At 44.5% G+C, this 18,272-nt stretch overlaps 1 protein-coding gene across 1 annotated transcript in view; it reads left to right on the forward strand.

The window, feature by feature from the left end:
• The window catches only part of MAL2 (mal, T cell differentiation protein 2), a 64,432-nt gene that overhangs the window by 34,152 nt on the left and 12,008 nt on the right, over positions 1-18,272 (forward strand). The window lies entirely within an intron of this gene.

Consider the following 18,272-nt stretch of genomic DNA (forward strand, 5'->3'; position numbering starts at 1 on the left):
AGAGGGCATAGTAGAGGCAGTGTATCGTGGAAGGGGTGGACAGGGAATAAATATAGCAAGTAGTGGGAGATGCATTGGGGGTCGAGCTATGCACAAAGCATAGTTGCGAGCCAGGAAATGGCATGGCATTGAACAGTAGATGCATTGGTGTCTGGAGGACTAGGGATTTGATCGGAGAGAGAATGAAGAGCATGAGACACCTTCCTTAAAAAGGGGTTTGTTTATTTAGAAGTGACAAATCTATAGCTCTGTAGAACTGTCCTTCTCCATACACGTAGCCTACATGTGCATGCTCAAGTGAATGGACTCCCAGCAGATACATTTTTGTGTGCGAGTTAGAGATCCGTGAGTGTGTATGTTGGATGATCATTTCTGCTGCATGCTCCTACACAAACCTCCAGTAGTCCTGTAATACAGGAAGCTAAATTTTTCACTGACATCCCATACACATGACCAAACATCCATGTTAGATTGCTTGCTTAGATTCCGAAATTAATTGTCAAGAATGAATAGACCTAGTGAAGAATCTGAAATTAGAATTGTCTCGATTGGTAACCTGGGCAATCATACACAAAATATTCCCTATCTTAATTGAGCTCTTTCAAATATTTTTTCAGTCTCTTCTGGCGTCAATGAAATTTACCTTGACCATATTAATTTCATAAAAGTGTATAGATTTGTCTTTATATGAAATTTATAGAACCATTTGATAAATGAGGTAATCATCAGTTACAGCTAAATTAAATAGTAATAAAGAGCGTTGTTCCTAAATGTTAGGCTAGTTTTATACAGAGGAGACAAAGTAGTAAAAATTTAGATTATTACTAGACTGATGCGCTGGGCACAGAGAGACGAAAAAGGTCTGCAGGGATAACGTCATGTGAATAAGGCATTTGAAAGAGTTGAATGGTGTTCCTGTTCTGCAGCATTAAAACACTAGTTGAGAGGCATGGCCTTATTGGCCAAGATGGGGGATGTCTCTGTGAGTCCCAGCTCTCCGAAGGATACTCCTCAGCTATCCTGCTGGCACTGTCGAAGTGACCCCACCAAGTAAGACCGCTTTGACTTTGCGGTCACCAGGAGATCTGAGGATCCTGTCTTTGCTGGCCCCTGAGCAAGTGGCACTGTAGGGGAGCCGCGGCCTGGATTGCCGTCTCGGTGCTGTCGAGTGCGGCCTCCCCACCCAGCACCTGAGCCCCCCTTGCCCACCTGCTTTGCGAAGGAGACTTGCAGCGGGGCTTGGAGGCTTTGAACACTGCTCTCTACCCCGCATTGCTACTCTGGTTGTTGGCGTGGGGGCTCCAGAGCTGACAGACCTGGTTGTCTATGCCCAATAAGAGGCAATAGGCATTGGTGTAGCTGGGGTGCACCTGGAGCCTGATTGGAGAATTCAAATTTGGGGCCTCTGACTGGGCAATAACATGGCTGACGGGGAGCATGAGGGGCTGCAGCTTGATTGGGTGGGCCTGAGGGACCCTTGCCGGTCTCTGCTGGTGTTTCGGTTGGCCCTGGGAGGCCATGAGCCACATCGAGCCACGCCCTGGAGGCTATATCTATACTGGGCCAGGTAGGGCTCCTTCCTTGTTCACCCCTCCCCCAGGGCCCTTCGCATTGACTCTTATCAGCCAATCACAGTTCTTGTGGCCATGTTGACTGGCCTCAGTGTGCTGGATGGCCACTGTGGGTGCTCTGCCTCGTGACTCTGGTGGGGTACATCTGATCACCTCCCCCTGCAGATCCGGGCCCAGGAAATGGAGAACCCGCCCTGAGGGAACAATCTCCACTTTGTGGGCTACCATGAGGGGGTCGAAGTAGCAGTGCCTGAGGACTTCCTGGGTCCCGGAGGGTTGCCTTTCGACTTACTCTGTGGTTCAGCAGGCGCATAGGTTGTTGACCGCACCCAACCACCCAACCCCCTATGACTCCTCCTAGTCTAATTATTGCTAAGATACTGAACTTCAAAAATAGAGATGTGGTCCGCCACTCAGCATGCAACCTGGGCCCTACACACTTTGTCATCCCAGGTCCTGATTATACAGGCCTGGTCAGGGTGATTTATGCAGTCAAATCCTTTTTCTTTGAAATCCCTGAGGCGACCTGGGAGTGGGCCACAGTGACCCAACCCCGGCATAAGATCTCACATCCTCTGCAAAAACCAATAAAAACGATTTTAAAATTAAAAAAAACTTTTTTTCTGAGAAGTGCATTACTTTAGTACAGTGAATAACTATGATTGAATCCTTTGTAAAGATTAACAATTTGATGTCCTTAAAATTCAAGGTATGGAAAGGTGTACAAGCCAACAATGCCTGCTATAAGTCTTTATTTAACAATTATTTTGATCTTTTGGGGGCGAAGATTAGACAAAATTGAACCTGGGGGTTATGCTGCGGTCTCCCGAGTGCAAGTTTGCTGGGCCACCTTTTGGCCTTTTTTATCAGTTGGAGTTTCTGGCTTCGGTACTATATATTAGTTAAATCCGGTCTAATCCATCTCCCTTCTGAATAGGGTCATGTTCTGTGTCCCTTTTTCTGTTAGCTTATGTCTGCCCAATTCACCTTCCTTGCTTCTGGATTGGGTCATGGGTAGGTCAACTCTGCACTGAGATTGTGCTTCTCTCGTTTCTTTTTAACATTTTGTAGGATTACTGCCCGTCTGAGTAATGAAGATTACTTAATAGTAGTCCAACCAATAATAGGAGTGCCTATCAGTACACTCATGACTATGCAAAGTAATGTAGCTCTACCTGCTGGTGACCAGTCCATGACATGGAACGAGCCTTGGAACTTTAATCAAAATTAAATGGACAATTAATTGTGCCACCAGGTATTATCATTTTAAATGTAGCACTGTATAAAAAATACCTGTCATTAACCTCTAATACGCACCCTGATGCTTTATTTAATGTGTGCATTCAGTAGAAAATCTAAACAGTGGGCAAAAATGTAGCCATACTTCAAAAAAGTAAGCACACATGACTGATGCCACCTTATGACTTGTTTAGAGATGGCTCTTTGCTGGTCACATGTTGGTTGAAATATCCGATACTGTAGTTTTCCCCGAATCCCTCTTATTTCAGTTTGTGAGTGCTATCTGCTCATCCGAAAGAGAAATAGGAGATGGGTAGTGGGAGTGGGTTAGCTGCAGCCTTTATACACCTCATCGCTGGAGAACAGGCATTACTGACCTATTTTAAGAGTGTTACTATTTTGCATAGTGCTTTGGACCATTCCAAACCATGCATCTTCAGGGTAAAATGGAAAGAGTCTGACATAAATTGTGTGAGAAGGAAATGTTAGGATTAGCGGCAGAAATCTAAGGCCTTGCATTGGCTGCATGTGTGATACTTGCAGCTGCATCTAGCATAGCCCTGTAGGACAGTCAGTACAAGCCTGTCCAGATTGCTCAGTCTCGGCTCGATCCCTTAGTTGTTAGTTTGGGGTTCTCAATGGTATTGGGTTCCTTCCTTCCAAGATGCCACATATCCCTCACAACCGGTTGTTCTGATGACTGATTGCAAAGTTAACTGCAGAGACCTGCCTGCATTCTTTTTATGGGAAGGTTTCAGCACGTCACTCTGCATATAAAAATGTTGGATTGGAAAGCAGTCCTTAGCCTTAATGGTGCATTAATCTGTCACATTCAAAGTTGAATATGTAACTGAATAGAAAATACAAGAATGAAAATACAGAAAATGGGACAGAATAACAGAGAAGAACATTGCGTGAGGAAAAAACTTTTACGAAACAGCCCAGTTATGGGAGAGTAAACAATAAAGAAAATAAACAGAATAAAGTAAGCCATGCATACAATGCAAATAGTAACCCTGAATAAATACAAAACCATTAACGGAGACTACCCAAGTAAATATTATACAAAACCATAAGCATACAAAATATAACCAAAGTTAATAACATACACGCACGCTACAAAATCATTGTATCGACTAGGCCCAACAACTGTTCCTCCAGATTTCGTAATAAAAGACCTCATAGCAGAATCTACTGCCCCCTCGCTTAAACTATGGAACCATCTTGCACAACTTTCTTATTAAACTGAGCCACTTTTCCAGGTTGAATTTCCGGAATCCTACACTGTGTTGTGCTGTCTGTATGGATACCTTGCTTACCTGCCAGATCTTCCTCATCCAACCAACCATACTTCTCTGTTCAAAGGAAGGAAGGGTGGTGAACCGGAGATAGACCTACTAGTATTCCAGACCTTACCATCACTCAACAAAGCAGTATTGCACAAAATCTTTCTAACGCAAGGTGGTTTAAATAATTTGCTCCCAGTATTACTTTTTACATTTTGACAATCTCCTACTTGGAGTTCAACTTTTGTCATTTGATGTTAGGAATTATACCTAACTTTATACTTCTCCAGTGCATTTTTTATCTTGTTCCTTACCATATAGTGACATGGCGTGGGTGGTGTCATCTAAGTGAATACCTGAGGTTTGGCCTTGGAGCTAGAGGCTCCATGGCTATGGTGAATAAATGGGTGAGAGTGGGCAACCCTGTCTGGTTCCGGGCTCAACTGGGAATGCGGGTGAGATTAAGCGGGCTGTGCGGGCCTTAGAGGCAGGACAGATGTATAGTAACCTGGTGTATGCAAGAAGTCTGGGGCCTGTGCCTACTATCTTGAGTACTTCAAAGATGTAATCCCAGGACAGGGAATCAAAGGCTTTCTCTAATTCTGGAGTTAAGGAAAGAACCCGGGGGTACCACAGAGGCCTGGTCCATTATATGGAAGACAAAAGGATAATGGATGGAGTGCTGACAATGCAAACACTCACCCGCAGTCCCAGATCTGGGTTTAATCCATCGTTCTTTTGCTCACCATGCCACCCCAGTTTGGACCCAGCCATATGCAAATCAGTCTTGACCCTGTTCCTCATGGGAACAGTCCAGCCCGAACTGCCAGGCCAGGTCCTCCTTGGACCGGAAACAAGCATCCTGGGACCGGTTTCAGGGAATCACCCTTCTTCAGCCAGGCGAGCTTGATTCCAGTGGCACAGTGAGCAAGGGACCCACGTCTGGGCATACCCTTCCCACCTGGGGCAACTTTACCAACACAAAAGGATGATGGATGGAGTGCTGACAATGCAAACACTCACCCCCAGTCACAGAGGCATCTATTATTGGAGGTGCTCCGTTAGGAGATAAACCCATTCTGGTCAGGATGGACCAGAGAGGGGAGGACTCCCAAATAGCGTTCACCTAGAAGTTTACCTAATATTTTATAAACCGCTCCCAAGATCGCTGTTGGTCAGTATGACAAAAGTAGGGTGGTGATTGTGGTCTGGTTTGAGAAGGAAGACCATGACGATTCCCTAAGAGAGGGCGGAAGTGTGCCAATAGTGATGGTCTCGTTAAACATAGCCATTAGGCGTGGTACCAGGAGAGTCGAGAATCGGTCATAGTATTTGACAGGAATGTGAATAGCCTGTTTTACTTCATCTGGAGTGATTAGTTCATCAAGCTCATCCTGTTCGAGTGCACTTATGGCGGGCAAGTGTAAAGGGCACAGTAATTGTTGGGTCTCTTCAGGAGTGGAGATGGACAGTGCTTTGTATAATTCCACGTAATAGGAACTAAAGGCTTGTACTATAGCGGATTGGGACTGTACTATAAGGACTGTCGTGGTCCGAATTTCTGTGATTGTGGTACTCTGCATTTCTTTTCGGACCAGCCAGGTGATGAGGCGGCCTGGTTTGTCACCAGTGGCATGTATACGGGCTGTATAGGCAGCAAATTTGAAACATCGGAGTCTTTACAGTGTCTGTGCTCGGTGATTTGTGGCATCTGTGAGGGCCTGCCATGCTGTGTTGTCTGCGATTAGACGATTGTCTTGAGAAGTGACCGTGTCATTGGCCGCTCTGAGGGTTTCTGATAACTCCTTCCGCACCCTTGCGATGTTCAGGATGCCTCGGGTGACTTTGAATGCGTCTCATTGAAAAGCTGGCATGGTAGCCATATCGTGGTTCACCTCAAAGTATTGGCCTCTCAGGGTGCGTTCAGCATCGCAAAATACTGAGTCATCTAGAGTATCTTGGAGAGATGCCAGGTGGTGACAGGTGGGTGAGGGGCACCCCAGGAAAGGTCTGCTATATGGGCAGCGTGTTCGGAGAGAACCAAGCCCAGATAGTCTGAATGGGTCCACTGTGATAATAAAATGCGCAGCATAGGAAACAATCCAGGCAGATTTATAACTTGTGGGGGGCGGAGTAGTGGGAGTACAGACAGATGAATGGATTGCGTGCCCGCCATATATCTTATAGGGACGAATGTTGAGTCTATTTGGGCAAGTGGTGAGAGTGCGGGTGTATTGGTAGATGTAGTTGAGGTGGATGGGAACAGTCCAGGTGGGCATCTAGGACGTTGTTGTAGACTCCTCCCAAGAGCCGGGGATGCCCACCCAACGGGAGAGTAGTTGTGCAAGGGTTGCCCCAGAAAGGTGATTGGTTAGTGTTTGGGGCATAAATGCAGCCCAGTAGTAGGGGGTCTTCATTCAGTCGCCTTTCCACAAAGACATATCAACCATCTTTGTCTATCACTGTATTGAGGGTGTGGAAGTGGGTATCATGACTTATCTATAACTATGCACCTTGGGCATAGGCTGAGTAGGGTGTATCATGTATTGTGAATCTCCAGCATCTATGAAGGTGATCTAGCTCACAAGGAGATACATGTGTTTCTTGGAGGAAGCTGATTTGGGACCTCTGTCTTTTAATGGAGGATTAGATGGCATAGCGTTGCTCCCCCAAGGGATGGTCACGCCACGGGCCCTGTGGGTTCCCTCATTCCCTGGAGCGTCGGGTGTCACCATTCCAGGGAGGTGGTCGCCGGGTTCCTTCACAGTGAGCTTCCACCCATTCCCAGGCTGCTTCTGTTTCGGTAAAGAGATAGGTTCATTAGTCATGCATGCCCTTCAATTTAGCTGGGAATAGTGGAGTGCACAGGATGTTGATCTCTCGCAGACGCTGCTTTACTGATGGGAATGAGGAGTGCTGTTTGCATTGTGAAGTCTGGAAATACTGAGACCCAGCTGTTGCCATGCATGAGGGGGCTGCTTGTGCAGCTTGCAGGATAGCGTCTCTGTATTTATAATGTTAAGAGTTTTGCAACAATGGGATATGGAGAGCCTCTCGAGGGCGGTCTGCGGGCTGGGACGCGGTGGGTACATTCCATGGTGAAGTGGGGAGAAAGGGAAGGGGCCAGTGTGAAGAAGTGCACTAATTCCTCCAGGAATTCGATCAAGGAACCAGTCTCCTCAGCTCCTTCAGGCAAGCCCACCACGTGGATGTTATGGCGGGCTCAACCCTCCACATCCTCTGCTCTGTGTTGCACACATAACACTCAAATTGTCCGTTCCTGAGTTGCGATTTGAGGTTGTAGCTCAGCACTGATGTGTTCAGTTTCTGAAACCCTTATAGTGAGCTTTCTGTGGTCATCCCAAAGGAGTCCAAATTTGTCATGAATTTCTGTGATACACCTCGACAGATGTGTTCAAGGATTCGATTGCTTGCAAGTTGGCATCTAATTTGGGCATTGGAACAGGGGGAGCTAGCGGTCTCTAGTCATAAGTTTCCCACCCTGGGGTGATGAGTGCCTTGATGAAGGAGGGCGTATGGTGGGGGGAGGTCTCTATTGTCTTCTGCTGCCCCTTTGTAGTAGCAAAGAGCTGCTCCAGGCACCTTCTTGGTTGTCAGTTGGGGTTATGGTGGTTGAGGTTTATTGTTGATACTGGGTGGGTGGAGTTGTGCCTGTGTAGTTAGTGTTGCTAGGTTGGCACCACAAGAGTCCAGAGTGGGGCAGAGGACAGGTCGGTGTTCTCCCCCTTGGTACTGTTTGTCTAGTGTGCTGGTGGGTTATCCCCCCAGGGTGTATGATGCGAGTGACAGCTGGGGCATCAGGTCTCTGGCAGAAAAAGTGCACAGCAAACCAGTGGTCTTCTACCTGCCTTCTACTGTTGTGCGTCTGTGCAGGGCTGCGTAAAATGTGCGCATGTATCGGAGGGTAGCTTTGCTGTTTGACCGGCATGACCACACCAGCTGGCCAGTGAAGTGCTGGTTGGTGCCTATTGACGGGGCCAGCTTAGCGTGTCCAGGGGCACTGTGCTTCCCTATCATAATGCAGCCTCTGCAGGTAGGGGATGCCAGCAGGAGGGTCTCCCCTGCCCCTCTGTCTATGTCTTAATAAGTTGTGTGTGAGGCGATGGAGGGAGAGCGGTTGCGTCCTTCTTAGAGAGGGTGCTGAGTTAGCCCCCCTGGCACGTAACAGGTGGGGTTTGTGGGGCCACGGTTGGTCCACTTTATGCCCAGAGGCTGGATGCGTGCCGACTGCATGCCGATTAGGCACCTGGCGCAGTGTGGAGCTGGTGGGCCGTAGGACCCAGTGGTACTCACTGTTGGTGTGGGCCTGATCGTTGCTGCTCTGGGGGTGTTTCACCCCAATGCATAGTGTTCTCTATAGATGGGGCTTTGGTGGGCGAGTCTGGGCTCCAATGGGCCCCCTTACTGTTCTTGCAGCTGGAGTGGGCAACGGCCAGGCCTCTAGGCCATCGGCTATTGACTCTGGGTTCGCTGCTGCAGGAAGCCGGCCACCTAGTCTTCTCTCTGGCACGGTCAGCTGTTCTCCTCTTTGTGAGTTGTGAACGCCGGCCATAGGAAGAGAGGGACGACTGCCAGCACCGGGCTCAGTTATATCCGGGAACTATACCCGCGCAGTCTGTACTGCCGCAGGCAGAGATGGTTTTTGCCATCAGCAAGGCGGGCCGGGGTGTGTCCACAAGTTTACGCCACACTCCCTGGGGGTTGCAGTCTCTGTCTCCGAGCTTCAGTGGGCAGATCCCTGTTAATATTCAGGATCATGGCAGATTGCAAGGCCCGCAGCACAGTAGCTCGGCTAGAAGGCGACCACCATCTTCAGTGGCTTAGCCCCCAACACTCTTAGCGTTCACGTTACTTGCAACTTTAACCTCTGGCCATTCGAGAAGTGATCAGTGACCTCCAAAACAAACTTGGGCATACCCCCTCTCCCTTGCACAGAAACAAAAATATCCACAATAATTCTTTCCCAAGGCATCTGCATTGTTTCAGTGGTTTAAAATGGGGGACTGAATGTTGCCAGCAACGTATCAGAATTGACACACTTCACACAATCTCTCAACACACTGTCAATTTATTTGCCAAAACAAGGGCACCTGTATGCTTGTTTGACCCTACCTTTCAGCTTCACCATGCCAAGATGGCTTTCATGACACATTTATAATCTTACTCCTTAAACCACCTGGTGGAACTAAATTCCCAGTCCTCAGTTTAAACCCTTTGCCCACTGACAATTCATTCCTTACTTCACATACTGCAGATAGCTTTTTTTCGAGGTTTCCTTTCTTTGGCCATCCATCAATGACGCAGCCCTTCGCCTTGGGCAACATTTAACCTTGTTCCAACTCTGTATTCCATACCTCTATCTGTTTGTCTTGTATATTTCCACTAACTAGAGCTGTCACTAAGCAGTCACCCCTCTCACCTCCAGTATCTTCATTATTAGGTGAAGGTCATTGGCTGATGAAATCTCCAAATTTATTATGAACACCAATAACATACTGGACCTCAAACCTAATCCAGAAGTTGCATAGAAAGCCTGGTTGTTCTAGATGAAACTCTGAGACCTTGTGAAGTGAATACTTTGGTTAAAGGCTTGTGATCACACCTTAAAATTACTTTAGCCCCCCAAATAAACTGTCAAAAATGCTTGAGGCTCCATACACACCCTAAAGTTGCTCTTTCTATAACAGAGTGGGTGTCAAGACACATGAGGCGAAAGCAGTGCCATGTTCCATCCTCTTGTTATCCAGCTGAGACAAAAGTGCCCCCAATTGGTTGTAATGAAACTTTTGAAACCAGGATCAAACCCCTGTAAAGCCCTAGCTTCGCAAATGTTTCTCTTTACATTTTCAAAAGCTTCCGGGCACTTTCTTGTCCACACAAACTTACACCACTTCTACAATAACTGTCTAGAATAAATTTTTCTGGAACGAATTAGTACAAATTTGGAATAGGATTCCGTTAGACATGAGAGAGCACGCACTTCTTCCTTATTTCGTAGTGCAGGAACAAGCTTAATCACCTCAACTAGCTCTGCATTCTGATTAATAGCTCTGGAACTAATTTCATGGCCTAAATATCACACCTCATTTCTCACAAACTTAGATTTGGTTGCTTTTTCAGTCAGTTCATAGTCATTCAAAATTCCTACCAAATTTTTTAATTTGTCATGTTCATCCCTGTTTTTACCCATTACCAGATAATCATCCAGAGAAAAAGTAACTCTGTTTCTACCCTTGAGTAATTGATGCATAAGACGTTGGAACATTGCAGCAGCTGAAGCCAAGCCACGTGGTACTCTTCTAAATTGATAACAACCCACTGGTGTACTAAATTATCAGGCGTTTTGCCTCATGATGCAATGGTACCGGATTACATGCAGAAGTAAGATCTGTGGTGGAGAACCCATTCATACATTTAGTCACTGCCAATAACATATTAACAAGGTGCAAAGGAAACCGATCAACAAAAGTGTTTTTGTTTAGCTCCTTCAGGTACGCACAACGCCTGATACATCCATTCGCCTTAAGTTCCATGACAAGGGGTAACCAAATCAGAAGAATAATTTTGTTCAATAACTCCTAATTCCCCAGTTACATCCTCCTTTATACTAAGAGGAATATTCCTCCCTTTCTGGATGCAAGGATGTGCGTTATCTTTAAAAAAAAAAAACATTTTATGCTGAAACCCTTTCAATTTTCCAGGCTCACCTGAAAACAAAGACGAAATTAATCAATAAAAACCTTCCTAGCGTGCATCTCATCATCCACAATCAACACCGGACCTGGGCTGTTTGCACTCCTGCCCCCCCCCCCCCCCCTTCCATACAGGAGGACCACTTTCTGCAACATACAGTTTGCACTCTGCCAACCTGCCTTTGAACTCAACTTTCAATTTCCAGAACACTAATAAGTTAATAAAACTGTTGTGGGTCAAAATGTGGTTTATGCAACTCAGTTACTAGCTTACAGACAAAACATTATGACCAGATGGCGAACCTGAATCTGCAATCAATTTTACATTTACTAACCCACCACAATATCACCCATGGGTATACTCCTTGTAGGCCCACTAACTGCCATGACATTGATACTAATAACTTGGTTATTCCTTATCAGAAACTGACTGATCCTTTTCCAGACACTCATCATCAACCACACATTTTACAGATTTATAGGTTCGACACACCCTTGCAAAATGTCCATTAAATTCACATTTTGAACATGTTTGGTTTACCACCACACACTCCATAGCATGCACTAATTGATTACAGTTTACACATCAGTAACATCTGCCGTTCAGATTATCCACTCTTCTGTTGAAATTACTCTCTGTGAATTCACAACCTATCTTGTAGACCAGAGTTGTTACAGTGCAGTATGATCTGGTTCCTAATTAGTTTGTCATGTAACAAACCAGATCTACAGGTAGCAGGTTTGCTATACAACCTGTTTTCTCTGCATCACCCTATTTCCTGTGAAAGAAATATAGCTGTCAATTGCTGTACACACATTAGAAGAAAAATATGCATCCAGGTACCCAAGTGTGAGTATATAAACATATCCCTCATCCCCTGAACTGGGTTTTCTTTTTGTATAGAATTGTACACCCTTAAACCGCCTCCCCCAAGGACATAAACAATGTAGAAGCACTTGTTTTCTTTTCCAGTGTGAATTCATCACAGTAAAAGGTAAAAATATAGATAATAAAGTACTCCTTCTGTTCTTCCCATTTGAGCTTCAGTTCAACCTCAGATACCATAAATGGCAAGTTCAGTGTAGCCATGGTAAACCAAAGGTTTAAATTTCAACATATAGCAGTTCCCTTACTTCAGATCAACGGTGAACCAATTGGAAGTGACATGGCACTTGAGTCTAATCCGAAAATATGACATGGCCAGCGGGCACGTGTGCACGAATGCCAGCGGTAGAAAAATGCAATCCACTCAGAACTCCTTACAGATGCTCATGCAAACTCTAGAATACAGGTATTCTTCGCCCTGATATGCAGTGCACTTAAAAAAGAGGTAAGAGGTTTCAAGCATGCAGTGATCACTCAAAGCCCAACCCTGGTAAGTTGTTGGTAGGCAGATGCGCAACGGAGCTGAAGGTTCACAGGCAGGACATCTCATACATGAATTTGTTCAGCCTTAAGAGATGTGTGTCTACTTACACTCACTAGCCTGTGATTTCTCCCTTCTCCAACTCCAGAAATCCTCCAGATATCATAAAACGTCCACCATTGAATTAAGCGAACTGCTAGTGTGCACTGCGGCGTGGGTTCAGGGCTTATGTAACCCGTCGCCAATCTTGTTATGTTGTAATACAGCAAAAATTAGGCTTCACCTTTAGTTTCTTCCTTGACTTTTTTTTTCACAGTACCCAAGCCATCCAACAGTATAGGTCACAACCTTTCATGCCAACACCAACTATCTCATTGGCTCTACATTCCACCCCACACATACTCTCTACATCCAAAGTTCTAAGATCTCATGATAGTTAACAACTCTATAACGCAACAAGAAATAGGACTGGTCCAGGGTCCAGACGATAATATGAGGCTTTGCAAAGTCCTTTTTTCAGTTGACACAAACAGTAAAAATAAAAATAAAATAAAAAAGTACACTTGTGATTATTTATTTATTTATTTATTTTTATATATATATATATATATATATATATATATATATATAAAGATGGTCGTAGGAGAGGATGGAAGTGAAAATCAAAACCTGTACAGGGTAAGGTAGCTCAATTAATTAAGAAAATCAGTTGTGGTATATAAGCTCCTAGCCTGGAGACAAAAAAATTCCGACCAGACCCTTTTGCCAACAATAGAATAGGGCGAACCGAATTCTGCTACCAATTTTACTTTTACTCTGCCCACCACAGTATCACCCATGGGTTTACTCTTTGTAGGTCCACTAACTGCCATGACATTGACACTAATAACGTGAGCTTATTCCTAATCAGAACCCAACCGATCCTTTTCCAGACACCCATCATCAACAATATATTTCACAGATTTAGAGGGTCTATACACCCTTGTAAAGAGTGTGTGTGTATGTGTATGGTGTGTGTGTGTGTGTGTGTGTATGTGTGTGTGTATATATATATATAAGTAAAAATCACAATGTCTTAGCTGACACGCGGCAGACGGAGACGGGGTCGCGACCCCCAATAATTCACAAAACGAACATCCAAAACACTCGGGGACTGAAAATACTTCGCCCGAGCGTAAAAAGAAGAGTCTCCGTCACTCTGGAAAGCTGAAATAGGATTTTTTAGGCGAGGTAACCCAATGCTTTTCGGAAAATGAAATTTCCTTGATCACGGATATATATATTCCTCCAAATGGCCCCTGTCTGGGCACGCTCCATAAAGTTGGTGTTCATGTCAGGGACGGGCCAACCCTGTAATCAATCCTCCACCAAATGACTGTCATACAGGCACTCACAGGAATCCTTTTGTTTGATTTTTAATCTTTCATCAGAAAACGAGTAACCCAAACACCACTAACGCGTTTCAACCAACAAGGTCTTGATCATATATATCTATATCCAAGAAAGAAGTGACTCAAACAGATGATCTCACTAAAGAACAAAATATATATTTCTACTACAACGTTTCAGCTTCCGCCGTCCTGTTGTTTTCTTGTGATCCTGCATCTTCCAGTATATATGTGTGTGTGTATATATGTATATATATATATATATATATATCTCCTTTTGATAGCGCACTTGTCAGCGAGCTGCAGACTGCCGGCGGTGCCTTCCGCAGCGAGGCACCCTTAGCGTCTTACAGTTCACCAATTGACTCCGCACCTTCAGTAATGAAGCCACAGCACTCCACATGTCTTGTTGCAGTAACGTTTTATTCAGCAAGAAGACTGTCAACGCGTTTTGGCACCTCAATTGCCTTTGTCACAACTGTGGCTGTGACTGTGCTGTGGCTTCGTTACTGAAGGTGCGGAGTACATTGTTGATCATATACATATATGTCCGCACCTTCAATAATGAAACCACAGCACAGTCACAGCCACAGTTGTGACAAAGACACTTGAGGCAGCGAAACACGTTGACCGTCCTAGAGCCACTCACACACCCATACAGCCACTCACAAACTCAATTACATACCGACACCAGCACTCACATAACCATGGACACTCACACACCCATCCAGCCTTTAACAAACCCACTCACATACCCGTCCAGCCTTTGACCCACCCACCCAGACAGTGGTAAAATGGGTGCCCTGGGTGGATTTCAGGGCACCCCCTCTTTATTTGCCAGGCACTGGGGGATAGGGTCCCATAGGCTGAAATTAGTCCTGGCAAGCAGAGGTGGGGGGAGACACAACCCCCCCCCACTACACTTTAAGAAATTATCCAGGCCCCGGTGTAGGGAGTGCCCAGGGCCGAATTCAGCCCAGGAAGGGGTGAGGGTTGGCTGCATGCGTGGTTGGCTTCAGGGCCTGGCTGGAAGCCGCAGTGTGCGGCCTGGTATTGGCTGCATGCGGAGAGTGGCTGCAAGCCCTGGGGCCAACCATCCGCCATGCACAGCCTTCAGCTGTGCACGGTGTGGGCTTAGCTGCATGCAGAGGGTTGGTTGCAGGGCCTTCGGCCAACCCTCTGCCAACCCTCTGCCGTGCTCAGCCGAAGCCCATGTACGGTGGAGGTTGGATTAATGTATGGTAATTAAATATTAACTAGCGTAAAAAAAAATTGAAAAAAAATTAAATCACTGAAAAAAACTAAGGTTACAAGGACGTTATAGTTGGGAAATAAAAATTTTTTTCAACTTGAAAATGTACTTTATAAAAAACAACGGTTACAGGGACATTATAGTTAGGTTCTGAATTTACTCGCTCAAAACCATAGATATTCACCAGTTACAGTTATCGTAAAATAACTGTAACCTGTGCCCTTGCCATGCACTGCTAATTACTCACATATTACAGTACTCATAACGTCTCTGTGACATCAGTGATATCACTGCAACATTTGCAATAAAATTATTAATGAGAAAACTGTGCATAGCTTGGGCACGTGTTAGTTACTTTATGGCACGGGTTATAGTTTGTGTGCGTGTGTGTAATGTAGTGGCTTTGAATATTAAAACAAGTAATAAACGTTTTAAAAAGGCATTTTTATTTATAATAAAAAATGTATTTAATTGGTTTCTAAACGTAGGGAATGCCATTTATTGGTTTCTCCAGATGTTTTTCTCTGAAATCACATACAACCCGTTCAGGATGACGATGATATACACTGATGATACCACAACACTCGTCTGTACTTAAAAACCTCTGGTGAACGCCATGGCTTAGGTTTAATATTTCGTTATTGGCATATTTTGCAAATCCATTCAAATTCCCGCATGAGTGTTAATTTAAATATTGACATATTTTTCCATATATTGGTACCCACAGTATACCCGTGTTATAAGAAGGGGCGATAACTGGAGAAGGGAGGTAAAGAAGGTAAATAAAGGGAGAAGAAAAATGGGCCTCAAACAAATGAGGGCTTCAACTACACTCTATCTGGTTTGTCTTAGACCCTTATCTTTCAATTTTGGAGCAAGACCCACCCAATGTTTTTTTTTCTTCTATTATGTATTAAACACATTAAATAAATTCCTGTTTACGCAAACCCCTGTCAGTTTGTTTTGCCCCTACCCCAAAGTCATTGTCTATTTTTTTTTATTTTTTTAAAGATATCGCCCTGAATGTTTTCAGATTTAAAAATTTGGTTATTTAGTTGGCAGATGATTTTCTCTTAAGCTGCCATCTGTAACCTATCTTGGAGCCATGACACGCTCATCAGCGTCCTGTTTGACCTCAGTAAACTCACATGCTGAGTTTTGTTACTGCCAGTGTGGTTGAGAGACACCTTTTCTGTTGATGGGTAATTTGCGATAACATGGATATGCTATGTAATAAAACACTACCTCGAGGGATGTCATTCAAAACATTCCATATAGTCAACCATTATATTGCTCTATTTGGCATTCTCACACCACATGAATTGTATCACTTTCACAGCGGTTACGCCCCTAGAAGACTGCTGTGTGACGCAGGTTTGCTGTTCTCATTCATTTGGGAGCCCAATACCACCTTTGTAATATCTTATAATAACCGTTTTCAACTTCAGTTCTGGTAGATGCTTCTAGTGAGACTGCACTAATTCATACCACTCTTCAGAGTAATTTATTTGCAACATACATGGTCACCAGCTTTTCACTTCTTAGGCTTCTAGGATTCAAAAGCATGATCTGCAGTAACCTTGTATAGTCCAGACATTTCCCCCTTGTGTATGTCTTAAGATCGTAGGTACTTAAAATGTTGGATTCCGATAGATCAATAGATTGTGTCCCTTTCTTCAGGCAGTGCATCAGTTGGTGGCATTCCCAAAATTGTGAGTTCTCAAAATCCTATTCTTGCTGTATTTCTAGAAATATTTTAAGATGCCCTTCAGTGATTAATATGATCTATACTAGCAATGCCTTGGTTTTCAAAATCCAACCACTTGGTTTCCTTGTTTTCAATAAGAATGCTTCGATTGCACCACAATGATGCCCCTTTGTGTACTCCTGTCTGCATGTAATTTGCTGTGATCCGTGTGAAGCATGTTCAAGTGAGCGTAAACAATTCAGACTGTACTTTGTCTGTAGTGTGTAAATCCACAAATCCACTTGAAGTCCTTCTCAATCCATACCCAACTCCCAGTTTCCATATTATCCTGTAACATTTACCTTAACTTGGAAAGTCTCAATGACAACCAGGGCTTTACACAAGAACTAGTTTTATTACACAAGGTCAGATTCAATTTTCTGTTTTAGGCACTGGGATATTACTTGATTTGTCAAGTCCAATGCTGGGATTTGAACAGGGTTCCCCCCCAGTTCCAAAGTCCGTAACTCTCACCATCAAGCCACATCTCCTCTCTTTCAAGAAAAAAAGAGCTCCCACAAGTTACTCTTCCTATTTGTAGCAAAGGAACCATTGGCTCTAATGTTAGCAAGGAAAAGAACCCCCATACCAAAGGAAAAACAGTCCTAATTCTGATACAATGGACCTCTCAGACCACACTTCACTAGTGATAGCTACTGCCTTGCAAAGCAGGCTGACTCCTGTGTCTTTTAACAACATGGACTCCCATTGTTCTCATCTCCTTCCCTACTATTGCTCTGACACCAAAACAAGGGTGTCTCCTCTGCTCTAATTTTCCCCTCCACTGGCGCCATTGCAGCATTGTCCACCAGACTGTCACTGCAAATGTGCACTGGGCCCCAACCCAATTAATGGAGGATAGTATGAAAGTCCTAATTGGCTTTAAGTTGTCCCCTCATAGTGCAGGGCCCTGATGCCACTGCACCTGTAGCACCAATCATACCCACAGGTCTGTGAAGCAGGCTGTCTGCTCTGTCCACTTAACTGGACCATCATAAACCACATCAGTCCCCCCACCCCCTGAATTGTTTGGGCCCTGTTCCTTGCATAACATTCGTGACTTAGGCCCTAATACTAGCAAATAGACCCCAGCTCCCTTTTTCTGTAGTATCACTGCCATAATTGTGGTGCAGTGGCCACTTACATCCCTAACCCAAGAGCCCCAGCACCTACTACACTAATGGTTGTGAATGGCTACTGCTTAGAAGCCAGTATACTCTTTAACTGATGGAGTCATTTGGAGCTCCACAGTGGCAAAGACTCCCTTCTTGAGGATGTCACCAGCAGAGTTATTGACTGTGTCCTTTTAATGGACATTTATCAAAACGTTTCTAGGTTTAATCTGATTACTTATTGCCAGGGACACTGGAGTTATGTTGCACGGGAGGACCAAATTAGGCAGCAGTGTTGACTGAATTTTGCATCAAGAAACCGCAAACTGTATGGTGCAATGCGGCATAGTATTACTTTGTAATTTTGTTTACCCTTGGTAACACTGTCTAGGAAAAGATTTCATCTTATTAGTGACAGTTTAACAACCAAATGCAGAAATAAGCAGCAGAAAAATGACCAGTTAACCTTTCCAAAGGGTCGTGCACAGTGTACAAGCACATGTTGCGATGTCTTTTGTAACTTTTGGTTTAGAATTTTGTTAAAATTTGCAGATTTTGAAGCATATGATGAATTATCTGGTAAATGTGACAGATGCA

Source organism: Pleurodeles waltl, chromosome 2_2 (genome assembly GCF_031143425.1).
Source record: "Pleurodeles waltl isolate 20211129_DDA chromosome 2_2, aPleWal1.hap1.20221129, whole genome shotgun sequence".
NCBI classification, from domain to species: Eukaryota; Metazoa; Chordata; class Amphibia; order Caudata; family Salamandridae; genus Pleurodeles; species Pleurodeles waltl.